The 12506-nt window shown below is 37.0% G+C and overlaps 1 non-coding gene across 1 annotated transcript; it reads left to right on the top strand.

The window, feature by feature from the left end:
* The first annotated feature begins 250 nt into the window (after nt 1-250).
* Nucleotides 251-385, top strand: LOC115942603 (small nucleolar RNA SNORA1). The gene has a single exon (XR_004077239.1). It is a non-coding gene; the product is annotated as a small nucleolar RNA SNORA1 (small nucleolar RNA).
* The last annotated feature ends 12121 nt before the right edge of the window (nt 386-12506 follow it).

A 12506-nucleotide genomic window follows, 5' to 3' on the forward strand; every position in this document is an offset into this window, starting at 1 on the left:
TAAATAATCTGGGCTTTACATTAGAAGTAAAATAATTTCATTTCAGCAGGAATTTGCATTTAACTTCATTTTGTTCTTTTTTAAAATTTAAAATGAAATATAATTTTTCATATTATTGAAACATTTAGAATAAATTCATAATAAATTATTATTTCTCTTTTTTGTTTCATTCATCAACAAATGTTTTTCAAGCTCCTTTATTGTTCAAGATATGGTGTTATGAAGAAACACCATATGAAGAAACATTCAAAGCCTCATTCTAGATGGAAATGGCCACTGTCATTCATGGTGTCCAGGAATTGTTAATGTGGCTACACTGAGATATGGGTCATTTTTCCATCACAGCAAGTTTATTGCAGTGGTGACAATGAGACCTGTAACATTTTCTGCTAGGTTCATGGAGTAGATTGGAAGAAGACTTTTCAATATTAGGAACAACTAAGGAATAATAATTTTAGATTATGTGCCAAAATAGCAATCAATGTACTTCCTACAATTTGACTTCTAGGGCCCTAAAGTAAATAAATTGGATCCTGAAGAATACAGATGGGGAATTTCTGAAGTATGTCCATATTCAAGTGGAGGTCAAAGGAGCCCAACTGAAAGAAATCTGGATTGACGATGACAACTGGGGATTGAACAGAAGTTCTTTTTAAAAAGGCTATTTTGAAGATTATGATTCTGACTTTGGAGAAACTACAGGGATTGGCAGTGGAAGGAATCACATGTAAAATTCCTTAAATAAAAATTTATTGACTTAAAATTAAAAAAAATAAACATTCAAAAATGTAAAGATGTATACAATCTCAGTCTTGCCCTCCAGATGCTTATAATCTTAAAAGACATTTGAAATGCATACACCAATACTCACAAAGCAAAGCATTAAAAATGTGATTTAGACAGTAGGTCGAATATAGGCTCATTCACTGAGAGCTCTCTTGGTGTTGGGATGTGCTAATGGAATGCACCACCAAAAAAGAAATATTACCTGATAAAAATCATAGTGTTCAACATCTAAATTTATCATTTAGTGTTGATCAATCATTTTAAAAATATGTGTAAATTGATAATATACTTTCAGAATGCATTATGTATGGCATGGTAAATACAGGCTAAAAGTTTCCAGTGAAGATTTAGTCAATTAATCCACCCATAGCATTGAAAGTTTTACCAACCCTATGCTTTGCTGGGAAATGAAGGACGAAAGAGGGCCAAGTATTTGACAGAGATCAAGTTCAAAATTTCTTAACCAGCATCTGCTGTGATATAGAAATTACAGTCCTGGGGCGCCTGGGTGGCTCAGTCGTTGAGCGTCTGCCTTCGGCTCAGGTCATGATCACAGGGTCCTGGGATCGAGCCCCGCATCGGGCTCCCTGCTCAGCGGGGAGCCTGCTTCTCCCTCTCCCACTCCCCCTGCTTGTGTTCCCTCTCTCACTGTGTCTCTCTCTGTCAAATAAATAAAATCTTAAAAAAAAAAAAAAAGAAATTACAGTCCTATGAGTCTCTTCCAAAATGCTTACCATGAACTTTGGGTATGAGATAACTGAGTAAATATCTTCTTCATTTATTAGCCCATAAGTGTTGAATATTAGAAAATTCATATATATATATATGAATTTTCTAAAATATGTATAGTGTGTAAGATATATATACTATATGTATATATGTGTATATATACATAGTCACAATTTCTCTAAAAAGGTAAAACACAATAACATACTTGATTGAAAGTTGACCCCTGAGGCTTCAAAAGGATTATCCTTTGTAAGCTCATGGGAGATAAACACTGCAGCATTATTTTGCTTAATATACATTCAGGCATCTGGATTTCTTCCATGTGTTTATCTGACACAATAATATCTACCAACTTTTTGAGAATGGAAACCATAACACAATACTGCCTATTTCTGTAAACAATGAAGCAATTATTTTGTCTTCATTGATGCTGAATACTGTCAGAGAGCCAGATCACCTGAGGTATCCCTTCTGTAGCATGATTAAGTTTTACATTGATTTATGGATAAAGAATAGGACACTTGTTACAACTCTTTTTCCTGAGAATTTTTTGAGTCTCCAAATCTCAAGAGAATCTCAAACTTTTTTTTTTTTAAGATTTTATTTATTTATTTGACAGAGAGAGACACAGCAAGAGAGGGAACACAAGCAGGGGGAGTGTGGGAGGGAAAAGCAGGCTTTCCGCCAAGCAGGGAGCCCCATGTGGGGCTCAATGTGGGGCTCGATCCCAGGACCCTGGGACCATGACCTGAGCTGAAGGCAGACGTTTAACCACTGAGCCACCCAAGTGCCCTGAGAATCTCAAACTTTTAAAATGAGAGTACAATAGGTATGCATATTGTTAACTGGGAACAATGGACAATCCATTGTTACATAAATTACTCAATTTTATTCAATTCCATAAAGGTTAATCTCTCCATTCAGAAATTTAAATTCCATGAGAAATTTACTGATGGACATTAAATAAAAGCATATATTCTTTTTAATCAGAAATTATTTTAGTTTCCTATGTCTCCTATTTTGAGGGAATGGAAGAAACATGTTTTGTTTATTTTCAAATTATATAAGATATTATGAAATTTCAATCAACTTTCACATTAAAAATAAGCAACATCTTAAACTCTAAATAAGTAGAAATTATTCATTTATTCCAGTACAAAAATGTCTTCACCCCAAAATAATTACAGGAACCAGTAATTCTGTATAGCAACATTCTTTAAGACAACTCCTAATCAGCCATGTACATTTCAATCTTTAAAAAATCTTGAAGCTATCGATTAAATAAGATAAATTAACAATACTTCTAAGTATATTCCAAAAACTTAGTAAGTTTTGCTATCTATGTACTTTTATCTAACCTCTTATGTATTATTTCAAAACATGAAAAGCTTATAAAAACAATAGAAAAAACCCCAAAAACTCCTATAATGATGTAGCTGGTGGTGCTTGGCACAACTGGCCGATTGTAAAATACGCTTCCAGAGCATTCAACCAGTGTGAGTACTGGTCATCATATTGCCCTTTTAAATTTTCAGCTTTCTGATGATGAAAGAATAATCAACTATTATTCTATTATAACTATATATATATTATAACTATATAATGTTCTATTATCTATTATAATATTCTATTATAACTATATAATATTCTAACATATTATAACTATATAATATTCTATTATCTCCACTGCGTGGGCCTTACTGAATGTTTTAAGGGAAGTTTTCAAAAGACTCAATTTTGCTGGCTCTCCAAGCTTTAATGGAAATGCAATGCTCCCAGGGTCAGTCTTTCTGGCTGCCCTACTACCCTCATTCCCTATCCCCATGCCACCCACCCTTGTCTTGCTCATTCTGATTTCTTCAACAGCCTTGATCAATTCCTCGTGTGACCCTTACCTACTACTACACACAGAACGCTTGATGTTTAAGCAAGCAGAGCAAAATCTTCTATTTCATGAACTAATGACACAAAACCCCAGAACATTGTTTTTCAGTATTCCTCAGAACCCCATTGCCCCGTAAAATGTTAGCTGAGTTTTATTAGGAGTTCATAACTTGTCAGGAAGTGAATAAGTGATCTATGTGCATTTAATCCTCCTAAGAAACCCATCAGATAAGAAATGTTATTGAAGCAACTGAAGGTGAGGAAGACTGAGAACTCTACCCAAGGTCACTAGTTAATCAGGGGTGAAATCTGAATCCAAGCAGCATGACATCAGAGTCCATTGCCCTCTCATTAATGGAAGGAAAGCTTCTGTCTGCATTCTAACAAATTGGTTAATACTGTTTTCAACAGATCTGGCAGGAGATGCACACTGTTCATTGTTATTTATCATGCATTTCAGCAGTTTCTAGGCTCTGTGAAGCACTATGGTTTACTTTGGGTGGTGGACTGTATAATGTCTACCTCTCTGCAGGAGCATTGATTTCCTCTGCTTTTTTCAGGTCAGGCTGAGCCATGAACTTGATTTGACTAATGAAATGTGAGCAGAAGTGATATGTGTCACTTCTAGACGCAGACATTAAGAGCCAATGGGTGCTGCCCAGGCTCTTTTCCACCTCAGTCACAGCAACATAAAGTATTCCACTGTTCCAGTGGCTTCTCTGTCCAATTGCTCTCACAATAAAAACAGTAACACAGACCAGAGGCTGCAGCTGACCCACGAGGGACACTTGTGAGTGAGAAATAAACCTTAGTTGTTTTAAGCTACTAAGATTTCCTGGCTGCTAACTGACTTATCCTGGTGTTTTGGGGGTTTGGGTTTGTTTCTACCAAGTTTGTTTTACTTTGGAAACTGTTTTTTCATAAAACACCCATTAATATCTGATGAAGTACTGGTATGACACAGAAAATGGCTGGAGAAACTCTTCCTGAGGCAATATTATTAAAAGATAAAAAGGAAATGTTTGGGAGACAGTGTGAAAGCCTTGTTCTTGTTACAGCATGACTGAAGCCTGAAGAAAAGAATACTTAAACCTGGCAGTTCTTTTACCTATGTTCTCCCCAGCAATAACTTCACAAAAGTACCTATGCACGATACACCTGTCCCCCAAGGGGCTGCTCCCTCAAATGTATTAATTCATTCATTCAATAATTATTTTCTGAATGCTCACTAGATGCTACCAGTATCAGGCACCCACTCTCAATCCACCATGTGTTTGTGCCCCTAAATTGCCTGGTGATGATGTAGAAAACTCCAGCTTCTCAATCTCACTCATAAAATCTTTAAGTATTTAATTAATCTCATCATAATGACTTTTTTGAGATGTCAACTTGCCTAGGATATTGTTCCCTGTGACTCTCTGGAATCCCTGTCTGGGTGTGCTGAGGATGGATTTTGCAGATGTAATTGGAGTCCCTAATCAGTTAACTCTAAGCAACGGGAAGAGGGGGAGACTATCCTGGATAACTGCGTGGGCTTGACTTAATCAGTCAGAAGGCTTTAAAGGCAAGGCTGAGGTTTCCCTGAGAAAGAAGAAACTGCACTTTGGCTTTTGTCCACAACTCAAATGCCACACATTGTTCTATGACTTATTTTGCTCAATTTAATATTTTTTAAGATTTTATTTATTTGTCAGAGACAGAGAGAGAGCACAAGCAGGGGGAGCGGCAGGCAAAGGGAGAAGCAGGCTCCCCACTGAGCAAGGAGCCCGATGCGGGGCTCGATTCCAGGACCCTGAGATCATGACCTGAGCCGAAGACTGACGCTTAACCGACTGAGCCACCCAGGCACCCGGCTCAAAATAATATTTTGAAAATTTATCTATATTAACTAGTTTAATTTTCTCCCTTTGATAATCTCCCATTATATGAGCATACCAAAAATAATTTATCGATTCTCCTGCTTATGGACATTTATGTTTTTCGATATTATTGCCTTTACATAAAAAGCCTCCATAAGCATTCTTATACATGTCTCCATGTGAACATGTATAAGAGCTGGTGTAAAGTTAATATCTAGAAGTAGAAAGTTTTCTTCAGCATTACCAGATATTCCCAAGTCACTCTACAAGGTTGTTAAACAAGACTATAATACCACCAGTAGTGTATAAGTAGTACCCTTACTATATATATATATATACATATATATTTGCACTTCTTTCTCTGTGCATTGCCCACTCATTTCCTTCATATACTTTTCTATTGAGAGTTTTGTGCTTTTCATACTGATTTCTTAATTTCTTAATATAATCTACATAATTTATTGTCAGTTACGGTCACTGTATATATTTGTTTCTGTTGCTGAGATGTTTTTTCTACTCTTTAAAAAGAAAATTTTTATGCAGAAGTTTCTAATTTTAATGTACTCAAATGACCACTGGTTTCTTTCATAGTCTACTTCTTCATGCCTACTCAGGCTTGTCTTTTGGTCTCCCAGCAATTCTGTGATCCTTGCGTATTCTTTCAATGAATGTACTTTGGTTAAAATTGGCCAGAGACATTCTCTGTTGCTTTCAAACTAAATAATACAATCCTAAAACCACACCATGACTTTATTGGAATAACAATTAAACTTTAGGCAGAGAAATCTTTGTACAATAACACAAAAGACCTGTTTATACCCTGAACAAATTTCTCATCACTTTAAAAAACTTGAGACAGATAGATATAACAGCACGGGTGAAGCTATGAGTATTTTTATATTTCTGTATTATGTAAACTCATACACAACCAAAAAGGACAGCCATATGGCTGATGACTACTTGAAAAAGAAGATAAATATTGATTACTGAATATAGTGTGAAATGAAGATTTTTCTTATCAACATAGAACTTTCTGCATATTTCTGTGCATCCTTGCCTTTTATGAAGCTGACTTTGAGCAAGTAAGATAAGTACAATGAAGATAGAATAGAATACAGTGCAAAATTCCAAAGTTGTAACTCTCAAGTCACTTCTCAAAATTACACAAACTAAAACCATTTGCAAAATAATGAGAATAACTATAAGGAGTATAAAAATTTCAGAGGCTTATAAGGACCAGGCTCTTTCATCTACTGGGATTTGCCCTTAGTCATCCAGACTTAAGAATAATAAATTGTTCTTGGAATCTCTCAAGGGTCAAGATATGAAACCAAAACAGTTTTTTTTTTCCTTTCTTTCTGAGAAGGCTAAAAAAACATTAAGGAAGCATAACCCATTAATGCAAAAAGTTGCATCTTACTGAAAAGTTCATCTGGCAAACTACAGAAATATTAAGCAAGGTTTTCAAAAGGTTGTGCACACAGTCTTGCTCTCTCCTGCTAAGTGATACTGAAGATTGTTGTCTGTACCATCACAACAAAGTTGGTGTTATGTTAACCAATTCCATGACACAGAGCTTCCGGGATCCCAATGCCAAGTCATGCATATAGCCTCTATACACCAAGCAATGAATGTACTAATCATGTGTGTGCAGCTCTGTGCGTGCATGTGAAAACATGAATTTAGCCATGACCCTAATTCAAGATTCAATACAACATAGAATATAGCAAGACTCTCAAAGAATACAATTCCTATTTGGTCTTTTCACCAAGTTTCCATCCAGATTGGTTTCTTTTGATCCATGTGTCAAAAGTCCTGATAAACGTGATGGTATGAGGAAGGAATTTTAGAAACTGAGGAGTAGAAGCCAACTATACCTTGGCCTGAGGTTTATTTTGCCAAGGGTTCCATGGATCAAGGGTAAATGCTAACTTTCTTATTGAAAATTCATCAGCTTTCTTCATGTGCACACGCCTGTCCTAAGTGGCTCATAATCCAATTTGGAAAAAAACACCACTGGTGTGTTTAATGCTTTAACTGGGTGTCAGAGTGCATTTTGTTTGTGTATGTTTTGGAGTAGTCAATCCATACAGAAGAGCCTTTCTCTTGTTGCTTTTATTTGGTTTTCAGTTTCATGTTAGACGTTCCTTTGCAAAGAATGCTTACCTTAAGGCAAAGTGTTGTCATCTACTCTTACAGGTGTTAAGAATTCATAGGAATACTCACTAACAGATAACACCTAATGAATAGTACCTAATATTATTATGTTATAGCCAGTGTATTTGCTGTTCATAAACGTAAAAAAGAAAGAACAATATTAACATTAAAGATGAAAAATAGTCCTCTTAATAATCTCCCAAATCATTTTATCTCTAATTAATCTGTAGTCAGAACAGGCAGTTGACATAAAGTAAAAGAGATTGTCCTGATAGGACCTCTTAGTTGGGTAAGAGAATTTTAATTAAAATGAGGCAGTTCTGGGGCGCCTGGGTAGCTCAGTCAGTTAAACATCTGAGTCTTGGTTGCGGCTCAGGCCATGATCTCAGGGTCGTGAGATGGAGCCCCGAGTGGGGCTCAGTGCAGAGACTGCTTGAGATTGCCTCTCCGTCTCCCGACTCCTCTGCCCCTCCCCCCCATTTGTATGCGGGCTCTCTCTCTCTCTCTCTCCCTCTCTCTCAAATAAATAAATAAATAAAATCTTTTAAAAAATGAGGCATTTCTGAGTACATGTTGTTTCTAAGTGGCGGGAGTTTATGTTAACACACAGCATTAACTATTTACGAATTCAAAAGCAAACTGGAAAGAAATAGGAAAAACTAGTTGCACTCACTCTTTCTGTAAATGTTCTGTCTTTCTACAATATATACTATAGCAAATTGTTAATCTCCACTGAGGAAAATAAAGTCATTAAAAAATTTTTTTAAACAATTTAGTATCTGTTTTCAGTGCTCACATTTTAGGGTCTTCAAAAGTAATACACATATTAGATTGTTGGTCTAGATATATTAAAAAGATTTTTCATTTTCATTTTACAGTCCACACTTCAGAATTGTTTTACAAATCCCAGTAGTACTTCAGGGCTGAGTACTTGGCAAAGTAGATATTGGTGCCTCATTATGGCAAACCAACTGACATATGTGTAAGTCATTTCTAGCATAATCAGTTGCATATATATTCAAGAAAAGAAGGATCTGTTCATTATTTTCTTCCTCAGGGTGGAGCACATCAGGGTCTGAAATCAAATAGAACTGTACTGAGACAACATAAAGTGAAATATCTTTACAATAACTAGAAGAGTAAATATTTGCTTCTTTTTCAAGAAAAGAGAAAGCACTCATCTTCATTGGCAACATCAAGCCACGACAGTGACATGCGTCATTTGCCCTGTTATCTCAGGAAAGCTTTCTCCCTATCCTGGTGAGCAGGGTAGGCAGTGACAACTCAGTCCCTTTGTGATGGCGTCACAGTCCCCATGTGATGCATGGCCCGGGAAGCATACATAACCAGAATACTGCTTTGGAGTAACTCCAGAAGAAGTTGGACTTTTGAGAGGAGTCTGTTAAGAGTAATGGTGCTGCTTAAGCGACTGCCTTCAGCTCAGGTCATGATCCTGGAGTCCCAGGATCGAGTCCCGCATCGGGCTCCCTGCTTGGCAGGGAGTCTGCTTCTCCCTCTGACCTCCCCTCTCTCATGCTCTCTCTCTCTCTCCCAAATAAATAAATAAAATCTTTAAAAAAAAAAAAAAAAGAGTAATGGTGCTGCTTCCCACAACCCTGAAATTGTATGATCCTGATCTTGCCAATAAACATACGCAATGGCCAGAATGTCACTGCTGGAGAGGAGCCTGCTCCTCACGTTGCCTTAGTGGGAAGGGAACTTCTAAGGAGGGCCGCTGTCCTCACTTGCCCATGTTTGTCCAAATGGCAAAGATTCCTGCTCTCATGAGTCTTAGAGTGTTGCATCTTGCTCCCTGTCACATTGTCAACTTAATAGATTTCTGAAGGCAGGGGCTCATCTGTGCTTGAATAAACACCTCGCACCAGTCAGAATGGCTAAAATTAACAAGTCAGGAATAACCTATTAATTTTTGATGGAAGTATAAAATATTCAAACTTGCTGGACAATTAAAAATATGCATCCCCAATATTCATGGAGATATTATTTGTAGTGACAAAATTTATATATAACCCAAATATAAAGTCATAGAAAATTGGCTGGATAAGCTAAAGTATGTACACATGACTGAATTCTTTGCAGCTATAAAAAAGAATGAAAAAGGTCTCTATAAAACTGATATGAGTGATTACCAGGATACATCATTAAATGAAAAGGTGAAATCAAGTGTGTATAGTGTACAACTTCAGTGTAAAAGAAAAAAAAACACAGAAAAAGGAAAGAAGAAAGGAAGGAAGGGAAAGAAAAGCCATAAACTGATGAAAATGATACTTGCAGGGATAAAAATGGTAAAAAGTATACCTTTTATATAGCTTAAGTTTTGAACCATAGCAATATTTTATCATATTTACATATTTAAAAATAAAATGAAATCAAAAGTGGGAAAAAATAAGCCCTAAATTATATATATAGAGGGAAATAAATGAACTTAACTTCAAGGCAAATTGATAACATTGACTATGAAATGAAAATAATTTAGAAAAAAAATAATTTTAAAGACAACTTTTGAATACAGTACTTAATGTACTATCCTAAGAAAAGAAATAAATCCAATGTGGTCTTAAAATTGATTTGGTAAGTTTCTTATTAGTGGAAATATTAGCAGCATGATTCTAAAACTATTGTCTATGTGTGAATGTATATTAAGTAGACTAAAGCTAATATGCAAATATAATTGTGTCACAGTAAAAAATGTTCACTGTAAGTAAGAGGAGATTCAACTATAAAACTTTAAAAACAGTGGATAGAGCAAGATGACGGAGGAGTAGGAGACCTAAATTTCATCTGGTCCCAGGAATTCAGCTAGAGAGGGATCAAACCATTCTGAACACCTACGAAATCAACAGGAGATCGAAGAAGAGAATAGCAGCAAGTCTCTGAACAGAAAAGTGACCACTTTCTGGAAAGTAGGATGTGCGGAGAAGTAAATCTGAGGTGATATTCGGGAGGATAGGTGGCGGGGGAGGGGCCTCCATCGGCCGCTTCTGGCAAGTGATAGAGCCACGGAGCACAAAATCGGAACTTTTAGAAGTCAGCTCCACTGAGGGACATCACTCCGGTGGCTAAGTGGGGGGTGGAACCCTCTCTGGGACAGTGTGTTCTCAGGACCCTCGGGGGTGCAGAAAGACTGGGGGTGTCAGAGTGCGGCAGAGTTCCCAGGTATCAGAGCAGGGAAGCCGGCTGCAGAGATGGAGCCGAAGCGTGGGCTCTCCACTCGTGGTTGCCAGAAACCGTGATCCACAGCACAGTCGGCCCACTGCTCCTCCAGCAGGGACCCAATAAGTGGCAGATTCGGGGAGACTCCCCTTCCTCCCTGGGGAGGAGTGGCACAGGAGTGCACCACAGGGATCTGCTGGGTTTGGAGACTCCACAGGGTGTTGGGTGCCAGAGATAGAAATGCTCGGTCACAGGCCGGGTGAGCACGGAGTGCTGCCGGAGATGAGGGAGACGGTAGTGATTGACTGCTTTTCTCTGGGGGCACACTGAGGAGTGAGGCCCCAAGTTCTCAGCTCCTCTGGGGCAGAGATTGGGAGGCCGCCATTTTCACTCTCGTCCTCCAAAGCTGTACGGAAAGCTTGCAGGGAACAAAAGCTCCTGAAAGCAAACCTGAGCAGATTACTTAGCCCAGACCAGGCAAGGGCAGGGCAATTCTGCCTCTGGCAAAGACATTTGAGAACCACAGCAATAGGCCTCTCCCCCAGAAGATCAGCAAGAACAGGCAACCAAGACCAAGTTTACCGATCAATGAGAACGGCAGAACGCCAGCACTAGGGGAACACTGCACATAGAATTAATGGCTTTTTTCCCCTGATTCTTTAGTCTTTCAGAGTTAGTTTTTTTTAATTTACTTTTTTTCTTTTTCTTTCTCTTTTTTTTTAATTTTTCTTTTTCCCTTTTTCAACCAACATCTTATTAATCTCTTTTTTAAAAAAACATTTTTATTTTTCATTTTTAGAGTCATATTCTATCCCTTCATAGTAGTTAAACTTATTTTTGGTAAGTATATATAAGTTGTTCTCTCTTTAAAATTTTGGGATACAGTTTCTTCTAACAGACCAAAATATACCCTAAACCTCTAGTGTATGGCTTTGTTCTAGTCTTCTGACTGATCAAATTCTCTCCCTTTTTTTTTAAATTCCTCTTCTTTCTTTTTTTAACCAACTTCTTACCTTATCAATTCCTTTTATAAAATCTTTTATAATTTTCATCTGTACAGTCATATTCCATCCCTTTATCGTATTTACCTTTATTTTTGTACATATGTAAGTTTTTCTTTCTTTAAAATTTTGGGAGGCACTTTCTTCTAACAGACCAAAATACATATATAAGTTTTTTGTACATATATAAGTTTTTCTTTCTTTAAAATTTTAGGAGGCGCTTTCAGCTAACAGACCAAAATACGCCCAAAATCTAGTGTGTGGCATTGATCTATGCACCAGCCTGACCATATTTGATCATATTCTTTTTCTTTTATCTTTTTCTTTTTCTTTTTTTTTTCTTTTGTCTTTCTTTCCTTTTCTTTTCCCCTGGTTTCAGGTCTCTTCTGATTTGTTTATTGTATATTGTTCTGGGGTAATTGTTACCCTATTAGCATTTTGTTTTCTCAGTCATCTATTCTCCTCTGGACAAAATGACAAGATGGAAAAAATCACTTCAAAAAAAAGAACAAGAGGCAATACCAACTGCCAGGGACCTAATCAATACGGACATTAGTAAGATGGCAGAACTAGAGTTCAGAATGACAATTTTAAAGATTCTAGCTCGGCTTGAAAAAAGCATGGAAGATATTAGAGAACCCTTTCTGTAGAAATAAAAGAACTAAAATCTAACCAACTCAAAATCAAAAAGGCTATTAATGAGGTGCAATCAAAAATGGAGGCTCTAACTGCTAAGAAATTTGGCAGAAGAGAGAATTAGTGATATAGAAGACCAAATGATGGAAAATAAAGAAGCTGAGAAAAAGAGAGATAAACAACTACTGGATCACGAGGGCAGAATTCGAGAGATAAGGAATACCATAAGACAAAACAACATTAGAATAATTGGGATCCCAGAAGAAGAAGAAAGAGAGAG

This window comes from Leptonychotes weddellii, chromosome 13, assembly GCF_054177405.1.
Source record: "Leptonychotes weddellii isolate Sample4059 chromosome 13, ASM5417740v2, whole genome shotgun sequence".
In the NCBI taxonomy this organism is placed as follows: Eukaryota; Metazoa; Chordata; class Mammalia; order Carnivora; family Phocidae; genus Leptonychotes; species Leptonychotes weddellii.